The following is a 7364-nucleotide window of genomic DNA, read 5'->3' as shown; positions in this document are numbered from 1 at the left end:
TCGTCGCACCTTCTGTTGTCGATGAGGTTATTCCTTCTGTTGTTGATGTCGTTAATACCTCTGTGGTTGAAGTCGTCGCACCTTCTGTTGTCGATGAGGTTATTCCTTCTGTTGTTGATGTCGTTAATACCTCTGTGGTTGAAGTCGTCGCACCTTCTGTTGTCGATGAGGTTATTCCTTCTGTTGTTGATGTCGTTAGTCCCTCTGTGGTTGAAGTCGTCGCACCTTCTGTTGTCGATGAGGTTATTCCTTCTGTTGTTGATGTCGTTAGTCCCTCTGTGGTTGATGTCGTCGCACCTTCTGTTGTCGATGAGGTTATTCCTTCTGTTGTTGATGTCGTTAATACCTCTGTGGTTGAAGTCGTCGCACCTTCTGTTGTCGATGACGTTATTCCTTCTGTCGTTGATGTCGTTAGTCCTTCTGTGGTTGAAGTCGTTGCACCTTCTGTTGTCGATGAGGTTATTCCTTCTGTTGTTGATGTCGTTAGTCCCTCTGTGGTTGAAGTCGTCGCACCTTCTGTTGTCGATGAGGTCATTCCTTCTGTTGTTGATGTCGTTAATACCTCTGTGGTTGAAGTCGTCGCACCTTCTGTTGTCGATGAGGTTATTCCTTCTGTTGTTGATGTCGTTAATACCTCTATGGTTGATGTCGTCGCATCTTCTGTTGTCGATGAGGTTATTCCTTCTGTCGTTGATGTTGTTAATCCCTCTGTGGTAGAAGTCGTCGCACCTTCTGTTGTCGATGACGTTATCCCTTCTGTCGTTGATGTCGTTAATCCTTCTGTGGTTGATGTTGTCGCACCTTCTGTTGTCGATGAGGTTATTCCTTCTGTTGTTGATGTCGTTAGTCCCTCTGTAGATGAAGTCGTCGCACCTTCTGTTGTTGATGAGGTTCTTCCTTCTGTTGTTGATGTCGTTAATCCCTCTGTGGTTGAAGTCGTCGCACCTTCTGTTGTCGATGACGTTATTCCTTCTGTCGTTGATGTCGTTAGTCCCTCTGTGGTAGAAGTCGTCGCACCTTCTGTTGTCGATGAGGTTATTCCTTCTGTTGTTGATGTCGTTAATACCTCTGTGGTTGAAGTCGTCGCACCTTCTGTTGTCGATGAGGTTATTCCTTCTGTTGTTGATGTCGTTAGTCCCTCTGTGGTTGAAGTCGTCGCACCTTCTGTTGTCGATGAGGTTATTCCTTCTGATGTTGATGTCGTTAGTCCCTCTGTGGTTGAAGTCGTCGCACCTTCTGTTGTCGATGAGGTTATTCCTTCTGTTGTTGATGTCGTTAGTCCCTCTGTGGTTGATGTCGTCGCACCTTCTGTTGTCGATGAGGTTATTCCTTCTGTCGTTGATGTCGTTAGTCCTTCTGTGGTTGATGTCGTCGCACCTTCTGTTGTCGATGACGTTATTCCTTCTGTCGTTGATGTCGTTAGTCCTTCTGTGGTTGATGTCGTCGCACCTTCTGTTGTCGATGAGGTTATTCCTTCTGTTGTTGATGTCGTTAGTCCCTCTGTGGTTGAAGTCGTCGCACCTTCTGTTGTCGATGAGGTTATTCCTTCTGTTGTTGATGTCGTTAGTCCTTCTGTGGTTGAAGTCGTTGCACCTTCTGTTGTCGATGAGGTTATTCCTTCTGTTGTTGATGTCGTTAGTCCCTCTGTGGTTGAAGTCGTCGCACCTTCTGTTGTCGATGAGGTCATTCCTTCTGTTGTTGATGTCGTTAATACCTCTGTGGTTGAAGTCGTCGCACCTTCTGTTGTCGATGAGGTTATTCCTTCTGTTGTTGATGTCGTTAGTCCCTCTGTGGTTGAAGTCGTCGCACCTTCTGTTGTCGATGAGGTTATTCCTTCTGTTGTTGATGTCGTTAGACCTTCTGTGGTTGAAGTCGTCGCACTTTCTGTTGTCGATGAGGTTATTCTTTCTGTTGTTGATGTCGTTAGTCCCTCTGTGGTTGAAGTCGTCGCACCTTCTGTTGTCGATGAGGTTATTCCTTCTGTTGTTGATGTCGTTAGACCTTCTGTGGTTGAAGTCGTCGCACTTTCTGTTGTCGATGAGGTTATTCTTTCTGTTGTTGATGTCGTTAGTCCCTCTGTGGTTGAAGTCGTCGCACCTTCTGTTGTCGATGAGGTCATTCCTTCTGTTGTTGATGTCGTTAATACCTCTGTGGTTGAAGTCGTCGCACCTTCTGTTGTCGATGAGGTTATTCCTTCTGTTGTTGATGTCGTTAATACCTCTGTGGTTGATGTCGTCGCATCTTCTGTTGTCGATGAGGTTATTCCTTCTGTCGTTGATGTCGTTAATCCCTCTGTGGTAGAAGTCGTCGCACCTTCTGTTGTCGATGACGTTATCCCTTCTGTCGTTGATGTCGTTAATCCTTCTGTGGTTGATGTCGTCGCACCTTCTGTTGTCGATGAGATTATTCCTTCTGTTGTTGATGTCGTTAGTCCCTCTGTGGTTGAAGTCGTCGCACCTTCTGTTGTCGATGAGGTTATTCCTTCTGTTGTTGATGTCGTTAGTCCCTCTGTGGTTGATGTCGTCGCACCTTCTGTTGTCGATGAGGTTATTCCTTCTGTTGTTGATGTCGTTAATACCTCTGTGGTTGAAGTCGTCGCACCTTCTGTTGTCGATGACGTTATTCCTTCTGTCGTTGATGTCGTTAGTCCTTCTGTGGTTGATGTCGTCGCACCTTCTGTTGTCGATGAGGTTATTCCTTCTGTTGTTGATGTCGTTAGTCCCTCTGTGGTTGAAGTCGTCGCACCTTCTGTTGTCGATGAGGTCATTCCTTCTGTTGTTGATGTCGTTAATACCTCTGTGGTTGAAGTCGTCGCACCTTCTGTTGTCGATGAGGTGATTCCTTCTGTCGTTGATGTCGTTAGTCCCTCTGTGGTTGAAGTCGTCGCACCTTCTGTTGTCGATGAGGTTATTCCTTCTGTTGTTGATGTCGTTAGTCCCTCTGTAGTTGAAGTCGTCGCACCTTCTGTTGTCGATGAGGTTATTCCTTCTGTTGTTGATGTCGTTAGTCCCTCTGTGGTTGAAGTCGTCGCACCTTCTGTTGTCGATGAGGTTATTCCTTCTGTTGTTGATGTCGTTAGTCCCTCTGTGGTTGAAATCGTCGCACCTTCTGTTGTCGATGAGGTCATTCCTTCTGTTGTTGATGTCGTTAATACCTCTGTGGTTGAAGTCGTCGCACCTTCTGTTGTCGATGACGTTATTCCTTCTGTCGTTGATGTCGTTAGTCCTTCTGTGGTTGATGTCGTCGCACCTTCTGTTGTCGATGAGATTATTCCTTCTGTTGTTGATGTCGTTAGTCCCTCTGTGGTTGAAGTCGTCGCACCTTCTGTTGTCGATGAGGTTATTCGTTCTGTTGTTGATGTCGTTAGTCCTTCTGTGGTTGAAGTCGTCGCACCTTCTGTTGTCGATGAGGTCATTCCTTCTGTTGTTGATGTCGTTAATACCTCTGTGGTTGAAGTCGTCGCACCTTCTGTTGTCGATGAGGTGATTCCTTCTGTCGTTGATGTCGTTAGTCCCTCTGTGGTTGAAGTCGTCGCACCTTCTGTTGTCGATGAGGTTATTCCTTCTGTCGTTGATGTCGTTAGTCCCTCTGTGGTTGAAGTCGTCGCACCTTCTGTTGTCGATGAGATTATTCCTTCTGTTGTTGATGTCGTTAGTCCCTCTGTAGTTGAAGTCGTCGCACCTTCTGTTGTCGATGAGGTGATTCCTTCTGTCGTTGATGTCGTTAGTCCCTCTGTGGTAGAAGTCGTCGCACCTTCTGTTGTCGGTGAGGTTATTCCTTCTGTTGTTGATGTCGTTAGTCCCTCTGTAGATGAAGTCGTCGCACTTTCTGTTGTCGATGAGGTGATTCCTTCTGTCGTTGATGTCGTTAGTCCCTCTGTGGTAGAAGTCGTCGCTCCTTCTGTTGTCGATGAGTGGATTCCTTCTGTCGTTGATGTCGTTAATACCTCTGTGGTTGAAGTCGTCGCACCTTCTGTTGTCGATGAGGTTATTCCTTCTGTTGTTGATGTCGTTAGTCCCTCTGTGGTTGAAGTCGTCGCACCTTCTGTTGTCGATGAGGTCATTCCTTCTGTTGTTGATGTCGTTAATACCTCTGTGGTTGAAGTCGTCGCACCTTCTGTTGTCGATGAGGTTATTCCTTCTGTTGTTGATGTCGTTAGTCCCTCTGTGGTTGAAGTCGTCGCACCTTCTGTTGTCGATGAGGTCATTCCTTCTGTTGTTGATGTCGTTAATACCTCTGTGGGTGAAGTCGTCGCACCTTCTGTTGTCGATGACGTTATTCCTTCTGTCGTTGATGTCGTTAGTCCTTCTGTGGTTGATGTCGTCGCACCTTCTGTTGTCGATGAGATTATTCCTTCTGTTGTTGATGTCGTTAGTCCCTCTGTGGTTGAAGTCGTCGCACCTTCTGTTGTCGATGAGGTTATTCGTTCTGTTGTTGATGTCGTTAGTCCTTCTGTGGTTGAAGTCGTCGCACCTTCTGTTGTCGATGAGGTTATTCCTTCTGTTGTTGATGTCGTTAGTCCCTCTGTGGTTGAAGTCGTCGCACCTTCTGTTGTCGATGAGGTCATTCCTTCTGTTGTTGATGTCGTTAATACCTCTGTGGTTGAAGTCGTCGCACCTTCTGTTGTCGATGAGGTGATTCCTTCTGTCGTTGATGTCGTTAGTCCCTCTGTGGTTGAAGTCGTCGCACCTTCTGTTGTCGATGAGGTTATTCCTTCTGTTGTTGATGTCGTTAATACCTCTGTGGTTGAAGTCGTCGCACCTTCTGTTGTCGATGAGGTCATTCCTTCTGTTGTTGTTTTCGTTAATACCTCTGTGGTTGAAGTCGTCGCACCTTCTGTTGTCGATGAGGTTATTCCTTCTGTTGTTGATGTCGTTAGTCCCTCTGTGGTTGAAGTCGTCGCTCCTTCTGTTGTCGATGAGGTTATTCCTTCTGTTGTTGATGTCGTTAATACCTCTGTGGTTGAAGTCGTCGCACCTTCTGTTGTCGATGAGGTTATTCCTTCTGTTGTTGATGTCGTTAATACCTCTGTGGTTGAAGTCGTCGCACCTTCTGTTGTCGATGAGGTTATTCCTTCTGTTGTTGATGTCGTTAGTCCCTCTGTGGTTGAAGTCGTCGCACCTTCTGTTGTCGATGAAGTTATTCCTTCTGTTGTTGATGTCGTTAGTCCCTCTGTGGTTGAAGTCGTCGCACCTTCTGTTGTCGATGAGGTTATTCCTTCTGTTGTTGATGTCGTTAGTCCCTCTGTGGTTGAAGTCGTCGCACCTTCTGTTGTCGATGAGGTTATTCCTTCTGTTGTTGATGTCGTTAGTCCCTCTGTGGTTGAAGTCGTCGCACCTTCTGTTGTCGATGAAGTTATTCCTTCTGTTGTTGATGTCGTTAGTCCCTCTGTGGTTGAAGTCGTCGCACCTTCTGTTGTCGATGAGGTTATTCCTTCTGTTGTTGATGTCGTTAGTCCCTCTGTGGTTGAAGTCGTCGCTCCTTCTGTTGTCGATGAGGTTATTCCTTCTGTTGTTGATGTCGTTAATACCTCTGTGGTTGAAGTCGTCGCACCTTCTGTTGTCGATGAGGTTATTCCTTCTGTTGTTGATGTCGTTAATACCTCTGTGGTTGAAGTCGTCGCACCTTCTGTTGTCGATGAGGTTATTCCTTCTGTTGTTGATGTCGTTAGTCCCTCTGTGGTTGAAGTCGTCGCACCTTCTGTTGTCGATGACGTTATTCCTTCTGTCGTTGATGTCGTTAGTCCTTCTGTGGTTGATGTCGTCGCACCTTCTGTTGTCGATGAGGTTATTCCTTCTGTTGTTGATGTGGTTAGTCCCTCTGTGGTTGAAGTCGTCGCACCTTCTGTTGTCGATGAAGTCATTCCTTCTGTTGTTGATGTCGTTAATACCTCTGTGGTTGAAGTCGTCGCACCTTCTGTTGTCGATGAGGTTATTCCTTCTGTTGTTGATGTCGTTAATACCTCTGTGGTAGAAGTCGTCGCATCTTCTGTTGTCGATGAGGTTATTCCTTCTGTTGTTGATGTCGTTAATACCTCTGTGGTAGAAGTCGTCGCATCTTCTGTTGTCGATGAGGTTATTCCTTCTGTCGTTGATGTCGTTAATCCCTCTGTGGTAGAAGTCGTCGCACCTTCTGTTGTCGATGAGGTGATTCCTGCTGACGTTGATGTCGTTAGTCCCTCTGTGGTAGAAGTCGTCGCACCTTCTGTTGTCGATGAGATTATTCCTTCTGTTGTTGATGTCGTTAGTCCCTCTGTAGATGAAGTCGTCGCACCTTCTGTTGTCGATGAGGTGATTCCTTCTGTCGTTGATGTCGTCAGTCCCTCTGTGGTAGAAGTCGTCGCACCTTCTGTTGTCGATGAGGTTATTTCTTCTGTTGTTGATGTCGTTAGTCCCTCTGTAGATGAAGTCGTTGCACCTTCTGTTGTCGATGAGGTGATTCCTTCTGTCGTTGATGTCGTTAGTCCCTCTGTGGTTGATGTCGTCGCACCTTCTGTTGTCGATGAGGTTATTCCTTCTGTTGTTGATGTCGTTAGTCCCTCTGTGGTTGAAGTCGTCGCACCTTCTGTTGTCGATGAGGTTATTCCTTCTGTTGTTGATGTCGTTAATACCTCTGTGGTTGAAGTCATCGCACCTTCTGTTGTCGATGAGGTTATTCCTTCTGTTGTTGATGTCGTTAATACCTCTGTGGTTGAAGTCGTCGCACCTTCTGTTGTCGATGACGTTATTCCTTCTGTCGTTGATGTCGTTAGTCCTTTTGTGGTTGATGTCGTCGCACCTTCTGTTGTCGATGAGGTTATTCCTTCTGTTGTTGATGTCGTTAGTCCCTCTGTGGTTGAAGTCGTCGCACCTTCTGTTGTCGATGAGGTCATTCCTTCTGTTGTTGATGTCGTTAATACCTCTGTGGTTGAAGTCGTCGCACCTTCTGTTGTCGATGAGGTTATTCCTTCTGTTGTTGATGTCGTTAATACCTCTGTGGTTGAAGTCGTCGCACCTTCTGTTGTCGATGAGGTGATTCCTTCTGTCGTTGATGTCGTTAGTCCCTCTGTGGTAGAAGTCGTCGCACCTTCTGTTGTCGATGAGGTGATTCCTTCTGTCGTTGATGTCGTTAGTTCCTCTGTGGTTGAAGTCGTCGCACCTTCTGTTGTCGATGAGGTTATTCCTTCTGTTGTTGATGTCGTTAGTCCCTCTGTGGTTGAAGTCGTCGCACCTTCTGTTGTCGATGAGGTTATTCCTTCTGTCGTTGGTGTCGTTAATCCCTCTGTGGTAGAAGTCGTCGCACCTTCTGTTGTCGATGACGTTATTCCTTCTGTCGTTGATGTCGTTAGTCCTTCTGTGGTTGATGTCGTCGCACCTTCTGTTGTC

Source organism: Toxorhynchites rutilus, chromosome 3, assembly GCF_029784135.1.
Source record: "Toxorhynchites rutilus septentrionalis strain SRP chromosome 3, ASM2978413v1, whole genome shotgun sequence".
Taxonomy (NCBI): domain Eukaryota; kingdom Metazoa; phylum Arthropoda; class Insecta; order Diptera; family Culicidae; genus Toxorhynchites; species Toxorhynchites rutilus.
Note: the sequence above shows the minus strand (reverse complement) of the source record.